Source organism: Jaculus jaculus, chromosome 2, assembly GCF_020740685.1.
Source record: "Jaculus jaculus isolate mJacJac1 chromosome 2, mJacJac1.mat.Y.cur, whole genome shotgun sequence".
NCBI classification, from domain to species: Eukaryota; Metazoa; Chordata; class Mammalia; order Rodentia; family Dipodidae; genus Jaculus; species Jaculus jaculus.
In genome coordinates this window covers 71404765-71426183 of record NC_059103.1, presented here as the reverse complement: position 1 = coordinate 71426183, position 21419 = coordinate 71404765, and the positions used below count along the sequence as shown (strand labels likewise).

Sequence of the window (21419 nt, the reverse complement as noted above, 5' to 3'; positions counted from 1 at the left end):
TTCTTAACCCCACTCCTGAGTGTCACAACTAAGCTAATACTGGTTTGGAACCCCACACAGACTGGTCATAAGTGTCGCATGAAGTCTGTGGGACTTTGGCATAGGTATTTCCAAATGGCATAGTAATGCACCGCAGCTGCCTCATGGCCACAAACAGGTTCCAGATGGCATGGGCAAACGGAATGACATCATCGCTCTTGAAGAACACACCTCCCAAGCAATAAATTAAGCCTCCACAGGCCAGTTCCTGAAGTCCATCGGTATTATTCATAGACGTCATCTCTAAGGCTGGAGAAAATCCCACTGTGAGATACACCACTTTATACTTTTCATGGTAGAGAAATACATAAATGGTTCCTCCAGCTGCCATGAGCCAGATAAACCAATGCATGTGAGATCCAGGGTTCCAAGTTCACGGAGATTTAAATTTTTATTCTAACGGATAATTACATTTCCTTTGTATAACCGAGGCAGCAGAAGCCAGAATCTATGGGCCTGTGCTTCTAGTGACGGCAGCACTGAAGGGCGCATAAACTTCTGAGTGTTTAGCATGGAGCATAGGAAGCAGCAATGAAGAAATACATAACCATTCTATGACACATGTGAAAAAATGCTCCACTGTCCTTAAATGGCTCTTCTTCCATGACACAATGTGAACTACGGTGGACACGATGAAGAGGGTGCAGAAGCCCATCCCATAGATCCATGCCGTTATCTTTTCCCAGCAGTCATCGGACAGCCGATGGAGGAGGGCACTGCCCACAAGGGCTGGAACAATGAGGAACGCGTGTGTGTAACAGTCAGCAGCATGTTCACAGCAAGTCTGTTTATAGCGGCCATTGGCTGAGCCCGATGGTTCATGAAACGCTGGAACCGCGTTGATCCTCATGGGCTTCAGGCTGCTCCCGAGGCCGCCAGCGTGCCGGACCGAGGGGCCTGGCCAGGACCGCAGGGAGCCAACGCGGGGGGTCGGGACGGGGCCAGGGGGGCCAAGACTGGGCGGCTGGGGTCAGGAGGGAAGCCGCTTAAACCGCCCCGGCTTCTCCGACCCCCGCAAAATCTTAAATTTTCTGCCACACCAGACAAACGTACTATCCTAAAGTGGTGCCGAGAAAAACACAGCTGGCCTCAATGGTCATATTCTCTCCTCTCTAACTGAAATTCTGTCAAAACTTTTCTCTATCTTATTTCTTTCCTTTATAGGCCCCACAGAATTTATTTCCTGGGACTTCCTCCAAAAAATGGCCTCTTTTTTTTATTTTTATTAGTTATGTATGCAGTGAATATACAGCCAAGTCAGTACCATCATTAGCCTTCTCCCTGTCCTCCCCCTCTGCAGGGACCCTCCTGGTTGGGGATTGTGTGTCCTGTTCTGTGGGGGTAGCCATCACTTATGAGTAAGGGCAATGTCTCTGTGTGGCTCTAACAATCTTTCTGCCTCTTCTTCTGCGAATTTCCCTGAGCCGTGTTGGGTTCGTTTTAGGAAATGAACAAACTTGGCCCCTTTTGCTTAAGTTCTGTGATGAGGCTGAGCCTTTTGAGGTACAAAGTGTAATATCTCCCTGTAGTAAAGATGCAGAAGCTTGGCTTTGTGTGTTAATCCTCTCAGGTCACTACAGTCTGTGATGACATTGTTCTGTTTGCTCTATTTTGGAGTTATTCATGCACAGAAATGTGTGTTTCATTTGAATTTATTACTGTGTAAACGCTCATTCTTCTCACATCTGTTGACTCCCTGATGTGCACTGGCATCTAATCCACTAAATATGTATTACCTAACTTAACTCCTGTCATTTCCCCTCAGACATAGCTAGGGTTACCTGAGAATATAGGTGAAGAAACTAAATAGTAGCAAATTTAAGTAGCTTCAGACTAACTTGTGAGTGGTTTGAATTCTATTCTAGACAGGATTTCCTCTCTAATATTAAATGTGTACTTTTTCTTCCCACTTGGGACGGTGGTGTGTCTCTGTCCTACTTTACACCACACATAACAATGATCTTTCATATAATGTCCTTATGAGTCTTCTGAGCCATGATGAAAGGAAGAGTTCACACAAATTTAAACATCACTGTGTCCATACTTTAAATTTGGGCTTGCTATCAAGAAAGCTTACAAAGTGTATGTATTTCTTTTGGCTTTTCTTAGACTGACATTATAAAGAAGAGACTGTATGGAAATGATTCTGAAGGCTCTGCTTACTTTATCATTTTTATCCTCCGTTACCTTGATTAGATATTTAATGGATTCATAAATTGAAACAATGTTTAAGAGTCTTTATGACTAATAGCCCTGTTGATAAGAGTGATTTATTTTAATTATTGCCAACATATAATTATTCTTCCATATTGTAATTTTATTTGGTTATCCCTTATTTAGTACTGTTATTTGAAATGAGTTTTCCACAAGATTTTAATAGTGAAATGTATAATCCCCATTGTGACATGTCAGATATGTCAAATATTCAGATAACAAAAACATGAAATGTGGGACCTTTGGAAGGTGATTACATTTAGATATGCATAGTAAATTTTATAATACATTCATGTGAAATACAACTCAACCTCTACACATATTTATGAATGAAGTTAATTTATGAGCAGGACCTCATTTTGTAGCTGTTTTTTCTATAAAAGCATAGCACAAGAACTGGGGGAGATGCATCTGCAGTTAAAGGTACTTGCTTGAAAAGCCACCAGCTCAGGTTTGATTCCCCACTACCCACATAAAGCCAGATGCACAAAGTGGAATATGTCTGGCATATGTAGTGGCAAAAAGTCTTGGAGTGTCCATTAATATCTACTCTCTCTCTCTCTCTCTCTCTCTCTCTCTTTCTCTCTCATTAGTAATCTTAAGATATTAAAATCATAGAGAACTTTCCCAATTAATGTCAGTTCTTCACGTTCCCATGAAAGCCATTCATGCTATTACATTGTCATAATGTGTTGCCCTTTTCAATTCATGATTAGGTTTCAATAAAAAAGTATTATCTATCAAAAAGTATAACTGGGTATGGTGGAACATGCTTTAAATCCCAGCAGTTGGAAGGCATAGGTAAGGGATCATTGTGAGTTTGAGGTCTAGCCTGAGCTAGAGTGAGACTCTGCCTCAGAAAATAAAACAAAACTAAAAAATTATAACTCATTGTACACAAAGATTGGGTATAGAAACAATGGTGGTAAGGGTATCATTCTTACGTTGGTAATATTTTTAAAATAGCATGACCAATTGTGTTTCCTTCATACCTAAACATGTAGCTAGTTTAAATATCAGCATTACTTTTTTGGAAGCATGATGAAAAGATCACGATTACCTAATTTCTGCATAGAATATTGTAACAACACTTTCAAATTCCGTTACTGTAATCCATGTCCTCAGTGTCTTTTTTACAATTTTGTGTACACAAGTGAGTTATCTTTTATATAGGTTGCCATGTATCACAAAATGGGAGTTTCCATTGCATTAAGGTCAGCAAAGGGTCCTGATTTTCTGGTCCCTTTATGTGATGTCTTTTCCCACACAAGGGAGGACCATAAATCATAGGGAATGATGACAAAAATTCTATAGTTTTGAACTTCATTTCAGGAAATGTAGTTTGTAGTGGGAAAGAGAAAATGTGACCCAGTGCTGTCTTCCTTTACACCTGCATCAATGTGAGCTTCTCAGCATATATGCTTCTTTCATATTGGGTTACGATATAACATTTAGATAAATCAGAATGTTCCATGTCTAAATAACTGAAATGCCCTTGTGATTTGATCTTTTTGTAAAATAGTACAAATTATTTTTGGTTGTGTATCAGTTATCTTCTTATTGTTGGGACAAAATACTAAAATGCCTGACAAAGATCAGTTTAAGGGAAGAAGGGTTAATTCCAGTTTATAATTCTAGGTTTACAGTCTACCATAGCAGGGAAAGAATGGCTGCAGGTGCTTCAGGCATCTAATCACTTTCAGTCTGTAGTGAGGTAAAAAAGCAGAGTGTGTCTGCTCAGCCAACCAACTTTATATATACATAGTGCAGGAATCTAGCCCATGGGATAATGTTGCCCGCAGTTAAGGTGGGTCTTCCATCTTAATTAACCAAGTCAAGCTATCCCTTCATAGACTTCCTTGCACAGAGGTTAACCTAGCCTGCATAACCCCTCACAGCTGATTATGGTCAAATTGATAATGTCACAGGTTGGAAACCTTTTCCCACTTAAATCAAAATGTTTTCATGGTGGGCTGGAGAGATGGCTTAGCGGTTAAGCGCTTGCCTGTGAAGCCTAAGGACCCCGGTTCAAGGCTCGGTTCCCCAGGTCCCACGTTAGCCAGATGCACAAGGGGGCGCACGCGTCTGGAGTTCGTTTGCAGAGGCTGGAAGCCCTGGCGTGCCCATTCTCTCTCTCTCCCTCTGTCTTTCTCTCTGTGTCTGTCGCTCTCAAATAAATAAATAAATAAATAAATAAATAAATCCTCCTGACCATAGTTCTAAAAAAAAAAAAAAAAAAAATGTTTTCATGGTGAATCATTAATGTCCAGGACACTTGGAGGGAAAAGCCACAAAAGAGGAGGTAATGGAACCTGGATGGTAGGAACTTGGGATCTGAATGGATGAGTGAATGTCCTTCCAAACTGAAAATATAACATGTGTACAGCTATTTCCAGAGCAAAATTTGCCCTTGCTTTGTTACTGGGGATCTCTTACTAGAGAATGGATACACGTTTATTTCAGAAGTGCACGCTGTGTGATGCTGCTCACTGACTCTTGTGGACTCAGCTTTCTCCATTGCCTTCGCCTGATCACAATAGACCTCTCAGGCATGCGGGGGTGGGGAGAGCTGGGGGAGGCATTGAGTCAGCAGCTACTGTGCTCTGGCAGTGGGATGGTGGCAGCCTGGTGATAAGCCCCAGAACTGCAGAGGCCAGAAGTTATGTGGAACACAAATACAATTTACAGAGGAGCTGGCACCTGAACAAGCAGTAACAGAGACTAAGGCGGACCAACATATGGGAGGCAACTTGGGGTAGTCTGACGAACCATGGTCATGATCATCATGAAAGTTATGGGCCAATAGACAAGGAGAAGGGAAATTCTTGGGTTTAATCAGTTAATCACAGGGGATAGTGCTAACTGTATAATTATGTAATGAGAGTTTTAGAATAGTATTGACATTCAAAGAGTCTAGGATAAGACATGCCTTCAAAAACCCTCTTATGGAATGATGAATAATTACAATATTACATGACTGTGTCTGAAAAAAAAAAATAGCAAGCCACATAGATTAGTTGAAGTATACTCTAGAACAAAAGTCTAATGACAGAAAATGAAACTACTGAGGGAATGAGGCGTGTCCAAAAGGTATGACTTTGAGTTGCAGTTTATATAGAACCTTCAGCAAAGATCATTGCATTTTTTAGAAAAGTGACAGGACAGAGAAAAAGACATTGACCTTTATGGTTGGAGGCTGAGAAGAATGCAGATTATTATAAAGGCTAGTTAATGTATAACCACTTCATGTAAATTTTCAAAGATTAATATCCAGGATGGTGAGAGTCCAAAGTTGTCTGCAGAGGTTGACCTTGGTTCTCACAGGAGAAGAAGAAAGCAAGATGTCTTCTGACTTTATAAATATGTCAAGCATTCAGGAAAACAGAAGGGCAGGGAGCTTCCTACTATGTTTCTATTTAATTATCTTCAGCTTATCCATTATTCATATTCTGTGGAGAGTTATTCTGGTTTCCCACAACTGTAATTATGTATGTCATTTGCACTGTCCACTTCATGTTTATAATAAAATTAGCAATTCCTAAAAGCTGGACCTGACTCTTACTGTTAAGAATTGAGTGTTTATGAGTTCCAAATGAGTAAAATACGTTTCTGATTTGTCTTGCCCAATTTTTCTTGAAGTGTTAATATTCTTTTCTTTCATACTATAATAATTTACACATCTTCCAAAGTACTTATCTCCTTGAGAAAAATATCAATGTTGATTTTCCTCATTGGATAAAAAAGAGAAGTAGAATCAAAATATTTAAATACATGCTTCAAGCAGTAAATTACCTGCTAGTTTAGGCTAGGATTCCAAATTTGCAATGCAGTACTATCCATGTCTTATCTGTCTTCTGTGTGAATCTTCATTAAATTAGACTGTTGGATTTGCCTTCCTCCTTCATCCCAGAACTTTCTGTCAATCTACTTAAAAAATATATAATAAAAGAAGTGATTCCTCATGGGTTTGAAAGAAAGTTACCCTACCTACTATAGTAAATTGCATCCATATATCTTCTTAAGTACTTCCTCTATATGAAATTTAGAATTTATTTTATTTAACTTCATGCCTTATAGCTAAACTTTTCCAGAAATACAGAAGAGGAGAGTGAAGATCATTGTAAAGTATAGTGCTCAATATCCATATGGAGGAAAGAATTCCAATGGAAACACACACACACACACTGGCTTTTAAAAACAGAAATGGCATACCTTGATTGTCTTACCACAGACAAATTTTATGTTAAATTTCTGTGCCTAGATAGATGTGGATATCCTAACATTTCCTTCAGAGATGAAGAAGGTACTCATACAAACAATAAAATATCTTAGAAGAGAAGCATTTTGGCCTGAAGGTTCCTATCTTGGACCTTGTCTACAATTTGAGGTTCATATCAAGCCATGAGCTTCAAAGTCACTAGGTTTCTGTGCTGTCACTGATGTAGAAAGGTTAAAGTTGCATGCAGAAATATCTCTAACATGCATATTTCTTTTTTTAATTTTTTAAATTTTTATTTATTTATTTGAGAGACAGATACAAAAATAGGTAGGGAGAGAGAGAGAGACAGAGAGAGAGAGAATGGGCATGCCAGCCACTGCAAACCAACTCCAGATACATGTGCCTCCTTGTGCATCTGGCTTATGTGGGTCCTAGAGAGTCAAACCTGGGTCCTTTGGCTTTGCAGGAAAGCACCTTAAATATTAAGCCATCTCTCCAGATCTTTTTTAAATTTTATTTATTTTATTTTTTAATCATGCATATTTCTAAATGAACAAGCAACTTGTAAAAACAAGAAAATCAATTCTATACTTTTTATTTTCATTCGTGCCATTTTTTAATTTTTTTGCTTATTTTTATTTATTTATTTGAGAACAACAGACAGAGAGAGAAAGAGGCAGATAGAGAGAGAGAGAATGGACGCACCAGGGCCTCCACCCACTGCAAACGAACTCCAGATGTGTGCGGCCTCTTGTGCATCTGGCTAATGTGGGTCCTGAGGAACCGAGCCTGGTCCTGGGATTCTTAGGCTTCACAGACAAGCACTTAACCACTAAGCCATTTCTCCAGCCCTCATTCGTGCCATTTTAAAAATTAGTTTCATGCTCAGTGTATACAGTCAAGTTGTAAACATCATTAGCCTCCTCCCTATCCTCATCCTTCTTCAGGGACCCTCCTTGTTGGGAAATATGGGTCGTGCATTTTGGAGTTAGCCATCAGTTATGGGTAGGAGGCAATGTCTCTGTGCAATGACCCAACGTGTGGCCCTGACATTTTTTTATACCCCCTCTTCTGCAAATTTTCCTGAGGCATGTTGAGTTCATTTTAGCTCTACTTCAGTGAAGAGGTCTTGGGAGCCTCTATGTCTCTGGATATCTGGTTTGGTAGGAGTTGAGTGTTCTCGTGTCTATCTCCTTCACCCTTGTGCTGGTATCTGGTTCATCAAGAAAGCAGCACTCTTGCTTATTTTCCCAGTTACTGTTAGTTTCAGCTGGGGCCCTTTTGAGGTATGATGGACTGGTTCTCTCCTTAGGATCTGGTTCTCTCTGAAAAAGAGAAGAAAATTCTCTAACAGAGAGTAAAGTTAGAACCATATAAATGGTATAACCATTGTTTTTATAGAGCAAGTTTAATAGGTGTAGGCCCTCTTGTAGCCCATCATTGGTGGGAGCTTGATAATGGAGAGTGGGCTCAATCTTGCCATTTTAATCAATTTAGTAAGGAAGAATAAAAAATTTAATTTTTAACCTGAAGATGTGAATGATATGCAGATCAGGTGCATACTAGATTTGGATTTGAGATACGAACTATGGAATATTTCATAGTTTTGAAGACCTCAAAGTCATAGACAATTTATTTGTATTTAGGAAATTTAATGTTCAGAGTAACAAGGGAATTTGAAAGACTGTATAAAATCAATAATAAAAGCATGGTGGAATTTTTTTTTTAAATTCTGACTTTATTAAATAATTCTAATTCAAATAATGTGTAGCCAATATTTATTTTTAAATGTTTATCTTACTTCTATTGATTTTTATATCAGTACTTTCTACTCTATTTTACATAATGACTAAATCAGTTTTCAAAAATTTTTGCATCCATGTAATTTTTGAAGTTTATAATCATTTCAGTTGCCTGGTTAATGAAGCATTTGAGGAGAAAGAATTGCATAGTTTGTAGTAAGCATGCATAAATTTGGAATGTTATTTTGTTTAACACATATTGGTGACAAAGATGAAGTTCAGTCATAGCACTTTTTTTTTAATTAGTTTTCTATTCTGTAAGTACAGGCAGTTTGGTACCATTATTAGGCTCATCTGTGACCTACCCCCTCCCCATTGGCCCCTCCTTGTTGAGGTATATGGGTCATGCATTGTGGAGTTAGCACACAGTTATTGGTACGATAAATGTCTCTGTATATCATGAACCAACATGTGGATCTGACATTTTTCTGCCCCCTCTTCCGCAAAATTTCCCTGAGCCATGTTGGGTTCATTTTTGGTCTGCTTCAGTAATGAGGAGTTGGGGGCCTCTGGGGCTCTGACTCTCTTATTTGGTAGGCATTGATTTTTTTTCTGTGTTGGTCTCCTTCCACCTTGTGCTGGTATCCAGTTCATCAGGAAAACATCACCCTTGCTTGTTTCACCAATTTTCCTCAGTTTCAGCCGGCGCCCTTTTGAGGTATGATGGGGTGGCTCTCTCCTTAGGATGTGTATCTATTTGAAAAAGAGAAGCAGATTCTGTAATGGAGAGTAAGTTAGCACCAGGACAAATGAGATAGCCCTTACTTTTTTTTAATAGAGAGTTTAATAGGTGTAGGCCTTCTTGTAGCCCATGATTGATGGTAGCTTGATATTGGAGAGTGGCCTTATGTTTGGATATAGTTCTGACTTGTGTCCCAGCTCCAGCTATGGGTCTTGTACAACTGAGGGGATCAGTTAGCCAAATCAAGAGCAGTTGGTTCCCCACCATGGCTGTGTGCCACTATTGCACTTGTGTGGGCATCACAACAGGTTATTTGCTGCTAAGTAAGTTAAACCACGAGTTGCTTGGACAGATATTGTTTTTTTTCTCCCAGTTGCCCATGTAGCACCTTCTGGCACTAGACACCCTGACTGTCTGGGGACTGACTCTCTTCCAACTTCCAGCCATGCCATTCCATTTTACATGTCAGTTGCCTATGGAGTCTTCAGCAATAGGGTCTTACCACTAACCTCTGGTGGGTCATCAAGTACTCTGACAGAAATCTGTTGTTCTTTTAGAAAACCTTGTAGGTTTCTCTGATCAAAAGCTCATTGTGGGTGATAGCCCCATGCTGGTACTGGGAGTTACATGTCAGTGTCCCCTAAGAAAATGAGGAAAAAAGGTAACTAATATATAGGAGTTAGAGGGGAGAGAGAGAGAGAGAGGGAGAGGGAGAAGGAGGGAGGGAAGATGTAGAGGCTTTAGGTTAGACTTGATCCTACCCCCTCCAGTGTCTTGTGGTTCAGGTGTTTCCTGTAGGGGTCTGATGAAGGTTCAGCCATTTGGTCTGCCTTTTAGGAAGTAGAATTTTACAGTACCATTGCCATTTGGGTCTACATTAGTGTTTCACACCCCTTCGATGCCCTCCTTTCCCTCCCCATCCATCCTAGTGTCTAGTCCATAAGATGCTTGAGGGGTATGTAAGTATCTTGGGTAGATTCAGGTTAGATGCTGTAGATGAGTGAGACTATGTGGCGATTTTTTTTTTTTTTTTCTGTGATTGAGTAAGTTCACTGAGAATGATCTGTTCCAGGTTCACCCATTTTTCCTCAAATTTCTTTGTGTTATTTTTTCTTACTACTGTATAGAATTCCATTGTGTAGATATACTACATCTTACTTATCCATTCTTCTAGTGATGGATATCTGAGTTGATTCCAGCTCTTAGCTATTATGAATTGAGCCGCTGCAAACATTGTTAAGCAAATCTCTCTGGCCTGTGGTTTGAAGGTTTTAGGGTAGATGCCCAGTAAGGGAATAACTGAGTCTGTTGGTATCTCTATAGTCAGCTTTTTTAAGAGTCTCCATATTGCTTTCCAAAGTGGTTGTACCATCATACATTCCCACCAACAGTGGATGAGTGTTCCTAATTCTCTACATCCTAGGCAACATTTATTTGTGTTTGATTTTTTGATGTATGCTATCCTTATTGGGGTAAGGTGGAATCTCATAGTTGTTTTAATTTGCATTTCTATGATGATTAGATATGATGAACATTTTCTTAAGTGAGTGTTTGCCCTTTGTATTTCTTCCTCTCTGAACTGCCTCTTCATCTCTTTGTCCCATTTTGTGAGTGGGGTGTTTGACTTCTTACTGTTTAGATTTTTGAGTTCTTTGTAAATTAGGCCTCTATCAGTTGGATAACCTGCAAATATTTTCTCCCATTCTCTGGGTAATGTATTGGCTTTGCTTATTGTATGATTGTCTATAAAGAAACTCTTCAGCTTCACGTGATCCCATTGGTTGAGTGACTGTTTAAGATTGTGAGCTACTGGGGTTTTGTTCAGGAATGCTTTTTTCATTCCTATATCATGGAAAGTACTTCCTAAATTTTCTTCCAGTAGTATTCGAGTTTCTGGTCTTATATTGAGGTCTTTGATCTATTTGGATTTGAGTGTAGAGCATGGTGAAATGTGTGGATCAAGTTTCAGTTTCCTGCATGTGGTTATCCACTTTGCAACAAATGGTGCTGGACAAACTGGATAAGTACTTGTTTTTATTCTCAACATAATTGAAGACAATATATCTGGTTAATTTCTAAGTATTAGATTTATTTAAAAGAAGCATTACCTCTGGCCAGAGGCCAACAGTGAAGACCCTTGTCATAAAGATAGAATTCTCTGAGCACTCAGGAAATGTTCATATACAAGTTTAGTTTTCTTGGGTACCAGACTGTCACCACTATTTATTGGATCATGCACATATAAAAGTAGTAGAAACAGACTTCCACTGGCCAGACATTTTTTTTTCTTCTTTCATGATTTTATATTTATTTATTTATATATTTTTAAATTTTAATTTACTAGTTTTCTTTTCAGCAAATACAGGCAATTTGGTAGCATTGTTTAGGCTCATTCATGACCTACCCCCTCCCAATGGCCCCTCCTTGTTGAAGTAAGTGGGTCATGCATTGTGGAGTTAGCCCACAGTTCTTGGTACGATAAATGTCTTTGTATATCATTAACCAACATATGACTCTGACATTCTTTCTGCCCCCTCCTCCGCAAAATTTCCCTGAGCCATGCTGGGTTCATTTTTGGTCTGCTTCAGTGATGAGGTGTTAGGGGCCTCTGAGGCCCTGGCTCTCTGGTTTGGTAGGAGTTGATTTTTCTGTGTTGGTCTCCTTCCCCTTTGTGCTGGTATCCAGTTCATCAGGAAAACATCACCCTTGCTTGTTTTGCCAATTTTCCTTAGTTTCAGTCGGGCCCCTTTTGAGGTATGATGGGGCAGCTCTCTCCTTAGGATCTGCATCTATCTGAAAAAGGGAAGCAGATTCTCCAATGGACAGTAAGTTAGCACCCAGAGAATTGAGATAACCCTTACTTTTTTAATAGAGAGTTTAATAGGTGTAGGCCCTCTTGTACCCCATGATTGATGGTAGTTTGATATTAGAGAGTGGGCTTATGTTTGGATATGGTCCTGACTTGTTTTCCAGTTCCAGCTATGGGTCCCGGACCACTGAGGGGATCAGTTAGCCAAATCAAGAGCAGATGGTTCCCCACCATGGCTGTGGGCCACTATTGCATTTGTGTGGACATCACATCAGGTTATTTCTTGCTGAGTAGGTTAGACCACGAGTTGCTTGGACAGATATTGGTAATTTCCCCCAGTCGCCCATGTATCACCTTCTGGCACTAGACACACTGACTGTCTGGGGACTGACTCTCTCCTGGCTTCCAGCCATGCCATTCCATTTTACATGTCAGTTGCCTATGGAGTCTTCAGCAATAGGGTCTTACCAGTGACCTTTGGTGGGTCATGTTCAGTCAATTTTTGTGGGGAAGCTTAAACCTTAGTTTGCTGCAGAAATTCTAACTAGTCCAAAGATGAGAGGGCATATATTTAAATTCAGTATTAGCATTCATTAAAGATCATTTAGTATATTATTTACTAAAGACAGACATTGCTGTTCCTATCTTTATATTTGAAGTGATGAACTTTTCTGATAATTTTTAAATCCTTATTTTCCACTAGTAAATTTATGCTAGCTAATATGAATTCAAAAGACTATTTTTCCTGGATGTAGAAATGAAAATGTTTAGAAATTTTGTGTTTGTTGCTGTACATATTAATATGGGACAGTCACTCAAGAGCAATCATATAGTTAAGGCCATAATAATTGCAGTTTAAAATTTAGTATGTCTGAATATTTATGAGTTAAATTGTATCATTGATAAATTATCTGCAAAATGAAATGTTTTCCCATATTCTATAGCATGTTAGAATTGCAGCTATTCTTCCTATAAACACAGGGTTATTTATTCAAAGAAATGAATCATTAGGTGATTTCATCATTATTCAAATATTGTAGAATTTACTTACACAAGCTAAGATAGCTATGATGTCATTAGTTAACACTATATTATGGCAACACTTTTGTATTCATGGATCATCATTGCCCAAAGCATTGTTCGTGGTCCACAAATCTGTTACGCATATAATATATTCTGCTAATGAAATTTCTCATTCTTGTCAATTGTTCTTAATGAATGCTTAAGAATACCTAGAAATGTGGTATTTTAGTTCTGTCAACATAATGCTGCATAATAGCAAGATAAAACTTCCGTGGCACTTACAAGAACATCAGCTAAGATTCTCCACAGTGCCAGTAGATTCAGGTTCTAACTGTGCATGTATTTCAAGAGATTAAGCTCCAATGCTCAGTTCAGTTCATGCTATTATAATATCTGGCAAATCAGAAATCCATAGGGTTAACTGCCAAGCTAAATCTCCTTGAGTAAACAATTGTGTTCTATCTTACAGAATGGTTTTACCTATTCATATCTAAAAAAAGATCCTCTCCATAACAACATCTTGATTAATATTGATATTTAAAATTATAATCTAGCCACATTGACATATAAACATAACCATTACAAAACACCTCTTATCAATATGACACCCTATGTACAATTCCCAGATTCTTAGATCTACTTACTCTCCAAAGGAAAACTACAATAGTCATGCTCAGGATTCAGCTGGTGAAACTGTATTTTGTATAATACATGTGCTACAATAGAAGGGAAACTAAAACAGAAAATTGGTACCAGTGGAGTTGATGCATTTCTGTTATAAACCTAACTGTGTAGCTTCTGGCCTTTTGGAACTGATTTGTGGGAAGAATGGGAAAGAGTTTGAAATATTACACTAGTGGTTGCCTTGTAGTGCTGTAAGCAGGATTTTATGAACTATTTTGGTCAGAGTTTGAGACACCTAAATTCAGGAAGAACTGTGGACTGTGATGTTTGACTTATGAGGGGAAGAAGATCTTTGTGTGAACTGGGATAGAGGCATTTTGATAGGTGTGGTACATTATTCCCCTGTCCTGAGAATTTGTGCAGGGTGGCATAGTGCTGAAATGGACTGGTGTGAGCAGATGGATATGGCAGAGAAAGACATGAATGTTTCAGGCTGGAAACAGTGCTTGTTCAGCTGCAGTTGTTTGAGATTACCCTATTGATTGAGATTTGGCCAGCATTCTGCATTGGAACAGCCTGAAGAATGATGACTCTTGACAGCAGGGAGCCTAAACACTTAAGGTGTATCCTGCTCTTCAAAGATGGCTTAATTCCCCCCCTCCACCTCCACATACACACTTGATTAATAAATTTGGTTGCATACCTGGTACAATGAGAGTACAAAAAATGCAGGAAAAAAGGAAAGGGTAATTTGACTTGCAGAATGGTTTGTTTTCTAGAAATGGCCACTGGGCAATGAAAGGCATGATTGTTGGACCCCTGCAGGGAGATTCAGTGGAGCAATGGGATGTATCTTGGGTAGCACTGGTAACCCTAGGATTGTATTGAGATGCCAGGACTGTGGGATGGCTGATGAAGAGAACTGCCTGCTCAGGATGGATTATTGTGTTAGCAGACAAGCTGGAGCATCAGTTATTAGCAATCCAGAGAATTTGTCACTGGTTACAGATATCAGACTTGGAGTTACAGAATTTGATGTTTGCATATTCATTTTAGATCTTACATTGGTTCAATCTTTTCTTGCAATACTTCCTTTGTCAGTGTGAATGTTTACTCTGAGCAATTATGCATTTTGGAGTTTGCAGCTCACAGCTAATACACCTTGGACTATGTAGATGTTTGAACAATACTGAGACTGATAAAATTATGGGGACTTTTTAAAAGTTGCACTGAATACATTGCATATTACATGATGGATGCTTGAAAGTTTATGGGGGCTAAGGGAAGAACATGGTGGTTTTAATTAAGTGTCCGTCATAATCTCATGTGTTCTGGAAGTTTGGTCCTCAATTGGTGGCAATTTAGGAGATGTAACCTTACTAAAGGTGGTATTTTTCAGGGGGTGGACATGCAGGTTTATTTGCCATAGCTTGTCTGTCTTAGTTTGGTTCACTCTCCTGCTGCTGTTTCACGCCTACTCTGGCAGGGGTGATGTCCAGACTCTGTTCCTGCCATACTGACCTCTGACATCATGGAGTTTTCCTTTGAGATTGGCAGCCAATATGAAAAAAAAAAAAAAGAAGAAGAAATCTAATTAGTCACTTTTGATTAAGTACTCTATGCTAGAAATAAAGAGGTAACTCCCTAAAATTATATTTAAGTAAATTTGAAAATGAATATGAAATTCTTTTAAAGACAGTATCTGTCTTTATGAGTCACAATTTATACTTCATCCTTTGGTATTTTATTGTACTTCAGGTATAGAAGCAAGATGGTTGGAATGACTGAAGTTTGAGGGAAGATACGTCAGTGAGTCTCATCAATATACTTGATAGGCAGGACCAAAATTTACAGGCTTTTATCAGCTTTATTGCAATTGTCACATATGACTCTGTGTCAATATTTAACCTCCTGTTTTTTTTTCTCCCAATCAATGTCCTTTTGTAACAGAATATACTTTGTGAGGTTAAGAATTTATGTTTAGGTTTACTGTGAAGAAGCTTCACTCTTATGGGTAGAAGAGATTAGGATATATTTTAGGACAGACATTGAAATGTTTAGATCACTTATGAATAGTTTAAGCTATCAATTTAAAGTCTACCATTAAGTTTTGTTCCTGTCTATTGATGTTAGCATAATTCAGAGCAAGCATGCATTCTTATTAGACTTGTCTGATATAAATGTTTTAAGTTATCACACATGGTCACAAAATAACCTTACCTTATATGATGATTTACTTAGTAGTATGCTACAATGTCATTTTTAATGAATATATTATCTCTTTATACCATGAATTATCAATATTTTTATTAATCTGGAGATAAAGTTTTTAGTACCTTTAAATCTAATCAAATCAGAAAATTAATTCTGAAAGTCCTAGAATCAATTCAAAAAATATATTTGTTTCTGTGTTTAGAATTACTCTTAGTAACAAACCTGTAAAAGTCTATATCTGTATTTCTTAAGATCTTCCAAAGAAGCTGAGTTTGAATGGCTTGTGAGTAACATGGTGATTAAGAATAGTGGTTTTGCAGCTAAAGATTGATCTACCATATGACCCAGCTATAGCACTCCTAGGCATATATCCAAAGGAATCATCTCATTTCCTTAGAAATACATGCTCAACCATGTTTATTGCTGCACAATTTATAATAGCTGGGAAATGGAACCAGCCTAGATGTCCCTCAACTGATGAGTGGATAATGAAGATGTGGCACATTTATGCAATGGAGTTCTACTCAGCGGTAAAGAAAAATGAAGTTATGAAATTTGCAGAAAAATGGATGGATCTGGAAAGGATTATACTAAGTGAGGTAACCCAGGCCCAAAAGCCAAGCGCCACATGTTCTCTCTCATATGTGGTTCCTATCTACAGATGATTGGGCTTCTGCATGAGAATGAAAATACTTAGTAGCAGAGGCCAGTAATTTAAAAAGAGACATAATGGAAGAGAAAGGAAGGGAGGAGGGTACTTAATAGGTTGGTATTGTATATATGTAAGTACAGTGATTGAGATGGGGAGGTAATATGATGGAGAATGGAATTTCAAAGGGGAAAGTGTGGGGAAGGGAGGGAATTACCATGTGATATTTTTTTTTATAATCATGAAAAATGCTAATAAAAATTTAAAAAAACAGAATAGTGGTTTTGAAATACTACTCCAGCCTAACCGACCTGAAATTCTTAGGCAGAAGCTATTACAATCTGGAGACAGAATATCTTCTTCAGAGAAACCTCAGTGTTTTTCCTAATCATAATTTCCCATGAAACAGAGGATACCCATCCAGATAATTGAGGGTGATATTCTTCAAGTAGAATTTAAATTTAAATTTTAAATTTAGAACATATTAAAGTCACAAAGTATCTATATTAGTGTTTTATTGAATAATAGGATACAGTAGACTAACTCCACCTTCATGTGGTGTGGTTTCAAAGTGAAGGCTCGTGTGATTAAATACTAAAATAATGAATATGGGTGAATATGAACTCTGATAATTTCAATTTTTCCTATGAATCCACAACAGTTATACCATTAAAATTAATGTAATAAAAACTCAGAAAATATTTTAAATGATTTAACACATTTTATTCATCTTTAAATTTATTATGGCTAAAAATAGTTTCATTACAATATAAAACAGTTACCTACTAATTAAAATATTTCAAATATTCTTTTCTCAGTAACGAATGGAATTTTTGTCTAATGTTTTAATGAAAGAGAATGAGAGATTTGTATTTAAAATAGGAAAACAGGCTTAAATTAGTAGAAGCATATAGATACAGACTTTATTCAAATGAGTCCGATTGTTAAGAAATTATACCATTTTAGGCTAGAGAGATGGCTTAGGGATTAAGGTGCTTGTCTGCAAAGCAAAGGCCCTAGTTTGACTCCCCAGAACCCAAGTAAGCAAGATGCATTGGGGGCACACACATCTGGAGTTCATTTGTTTGCAGTGGTTGAAGGCCCTGGCGTGACCATTCTCTATCTTTCTACCTGCCTATTTCTGTATCTCTTTCTCTTTCTCTCAAATAAATAAATAAAAATAAAAATAAATTATACCATCTTAAAAATCTATACAGTAGGACTGCAAAGATGGTTCATCTGTAAAAGCACTTGCCTGTGAAGCCTGAAGACCCAAGTTTGATTGTCCAAAACCCATAAAAGCCAAATGTACAAGATGGCACATGCTTCTGGAGTTTGTTGCAGTGGCTGGAAGCCCTGGTGTGCCCATTCCCTTTCTCTCTCCTCTCCCTCTCTTTCTTTTTCTCTCTTTCTTTCTCTCTCTCTCTCCCTCATAAATAAATAAAAGTTAAATACCTAAAAGGTATATACAGTCAAATTATATTTACGTATGAAGATAAATATGTGACTAAGTTTAGATAACTAAAAGATCATATCTATTTCCATGGTCACTTGTTACTAATAAGAAATTGATTTTGACACCTCTTTTTAGGTAGTTAATAAATACTGCTTTTCCTACTTTTGTAGTAAAGGGATGGTTTTATTTTTCATCATCAGGATTCTGTATTATTATCCAATGATTTGTTATGCTACAACATCACTGCAATCAGCCATGTTATACATTTGAAGAAAGTACAGCCAGGTTGACAATCCACAAGACTGATCCATAAAACACATTTATTTATCTCAGGGTATGTTAGTTTGCTATTAAAAATGGTCACTATTATTTAAAATCCAGTAGTGACAGTCTGCCAATCAGTAGCAGCATGATGACATTTCCCACTGCATTTTATCACACTTGGCTGGTCATGCAAATTTAGACTTATACAGCAAGCAGATGATCTTGCTCCCAAAGGCAGCAATGTTTCAGTTTTTTTGAAATAAATCCCACATTTTACTTTGAAATCACACGTACCTATCTTTTAGATTCTGGCTCAATTGGCACTGTTTTGTTTACATAACAGAAATACTTATTTGGGGCAATAGTATTTAATTTTGTTAAGTTCAATACATAATGAAAACAAAACTATTTTTAAACTTGATGTGAATTTAAATATTCACCCATCACTCTAGTAATAATGACTCATATATGAACATGTTTATTGGATATTTCATTTGATTTAACTTAATATTATATACTCTAACAAAGCTTACATCATTGCAGCACAATGATTGTGAATAAATTTTAAGTTCCAAAGATAATTATTCATGCATATAATTTTTAATTAGAAGGAGTAAGGTTAGTCAACCATTCTTCCAGAGATAACTAGATTAAGATAACTTTTAATTAATCATTTTGAAGTTTCTGTAACATGTGCAAAGTCAAATTTCAGAAAGAATGGTGGGGTTGAGTTGGCACCCAGGAGAGAGTTTAAAGGTGTGGATATCAGCCAAAGGCCAGTGAGTAAAAGGCCTGGGACACAGTCTCCATGGTCCTGGATAGAAGTAGCCTCTTCATACTTCACTAAGGTGGAGTTAAAACTTTCCTTGTCCCCACTCCTCTCTTTCTCAGTAGACCTTGGAGTTGTGTTCTGTAGAGATGGTTGTGACCTAGTTTTATATAAGATGTTTCATTGTTGCTGACACTGTCTTCTGCCCTCCAGGCTTAACTAATGCCTTCCCCTTTCTTGTGTTTAAAAGAAATATCTTTATTTTTTAATTTTAATTTTTTTATATATTTTATGCACATACACATTGTATTTTGATCATATGCACCCCCATCCTCCCTTATACCCTCAGTACCACTGAACCCCTTCTTCCCACATAGCAGTGGCTATACCATAGAGGAGAATGATTCCTCTTCCTATAATAATTACTTGTAATTACCCCCCAGGAATGTGAATGATCTCATAATGCTCCTCCCCTGTTTATAACAGAATGTTAATTTTCCTGTCTTGTGTTGCTATGAATTCATGAATACAAGGCTTTGTCAGGAAAAGAGTTCTCCAGTTTTCTTCCCTATATTTCAGCTCTTACAATCTTTGCATTCCCTGAGCCATGGAGTGTGTGTGTGTGTGTGTGTGTGTGTGTGTGTGTGTGTGTGTGTGTTGTGTAGGTGCAAGTACTCAGTCACTTATATTCACTTGATATGCTATGTCTCTGCATTAATTGCTTCCTACTGTGGGTGTGACAAAGGGGAAAGCTTTTCTGTCCAGGGCTGAAAGCAGAAGTAAATTATGTATATAAAAATATTTAGAAGGCAGCTTGACAACACATATGTGTAGCAAATCAATAATAGTAGGTTTCCCTACTGTTATGGGGCCTATGGTCTCTCAGGCCATGCACTTTTAACCTGGTTTTCAATACCAGGCATGAATTCCTTCTTGTGGATCTGGCCTCAAATCCAATCATAGACCTGTTGTCTACCCATATGACGGGTATGATACTTACTACTGGGCCAGGTGACCATCTTGCCAGGGGGACCACTGCTGTTGAATGAAAGATTAACTACTGACAACACTGTTGTAACTTTTCTTCACCAAAGCCTTCTATAGCACCTTCCAGAGTTTTTAAAATAAGCCAGCAGGAAGGGTGCTTCCAGCTCAATTTCACCTTTATTTCTGTATGCCCTAAGCTCAAAGGATATGGTTTCTTAAAGGGTATATTAGTGGACAGCAAAGAGAACTGAAATACCCTGTACTATTTTAGAGGTCCCTTGGCCCTTGCTTATTAATAAACTACAGGGAAGTATACCATACCTGGTACTGATATTGTTTGAATACCCATAGCTACTGAGAACAGCATTATCCATCTGTATAAATAAGGTATCTTCATTAATATTTTTTTTACTACTGTGAAAAGTTTCTTTTCATTAAGTAACTCCTTTTCCCACCAGCGTAAGAGACACTGGCATTTGTTCTTTGTGATCAGAGGAGGAAAAAAAAAAAAAGTTTTAGAATGGAAAATCTGATTCTACTACTAAGTCATAATTTAAATAAGTTTACAAAGTAGTAAGTTTTCTTATATTTTTTCATATTTCCTAAGTTGTAGCATACTCTCTCCCAAATCCCTTTATTCCCATATCCTTCCACCCTCATCCTTGCTTGTTTTTCCTACCCCAGTATGCCCAATACACACACACTATTTCCACAGCACTTTTATTCTACTATCCCTTCCATTATCCTGCCCTCCCAGGCATTTTTTAACATTCATGCCTTTGCAGATACTATACACTGAACTCAAAATTTGAAAATTCAGAAGAGAAAATGTGGAATTTATCTTTTTAAGTCTAAGTCACATTACTTGGTATAAAGTTTTATGTATCTATCCATTTACTTTATGATGGAAATATTTCATTTTAATTTACAGATGAATAATGTGCCACTATGTATATGTGCCACATATTCATTATCAACCCATAGTTGATGGGCATCCAGGTTGGTTCTATTTGCTAGCTATTATTTATATAGCAGCAATGAGCACGGATGTAACAGTAGTTCTATAACAGGCTTTAGAGCTCTTTGTCTATAAGCCCAAGGGTAGTATAGTTATATCATGTAGTATTGTTAATTTTGGGGGGAACCTCAACATTGATATTCCTAGTGGGTGTACCAGTGAGTAACCCCACTAAGTATGAATCAGAGGTCCTCTTTCCCTGTAAACTCACCAGCATTGTTGGCATTAGTTTTCTTGATCATAGCCATTCTGACTAAGATAGAGCTAGAATGAATATAAAACTAGCATTAGTTTGCATTTCTCTGGAAGCTAAGGATGTTGTGCACTTTAAAAATATTTACTAATAATTTATATTTCTTTTGAAAACTTTTTGTTCAGTTCTATTCTTCACCTGTTGATTGGGTTGTGTTGCAGTCTGGGTCGCATTGCTTTTAGAAATCACCCAACCAAGAGCAGCTTCTGGGAAAAAGAGATTTATTTTGGCTTACAGGCTCGAGGGGAAGCTCCACGATGGCAGGGGAAAACGATGGCATGAGCAGAGGGTGGACATCACCCCCTGGCCAACATAAGGTGGACTACAGCAACAGGAGGGTGTGCCAAACACTGGCATGGGGAAACTGGCTATAAAGCCCATAAACCCGCCCCCAACA

At 37.8% G+C, this 21419-nt stretch overlaps 1 protein-coding gene and 1 pseudogene across 4 annotated transcripts in view; one reads left to right on the top strand and one right to left on the bottom strand.

The window, feature by feature from the left end:
• Nucleotides 1-21419, top strand: part of Sntg1 (syntrophin gamma 1) — a 922134-nt gene that overhangs the window by 444619 nt on the left and 456096 nt on the right. The window lies entirely within an intron of this gene.
• On the bottom strand, nucleotides 66-21017 carry LOC101595662 (annotated as a pseudogene).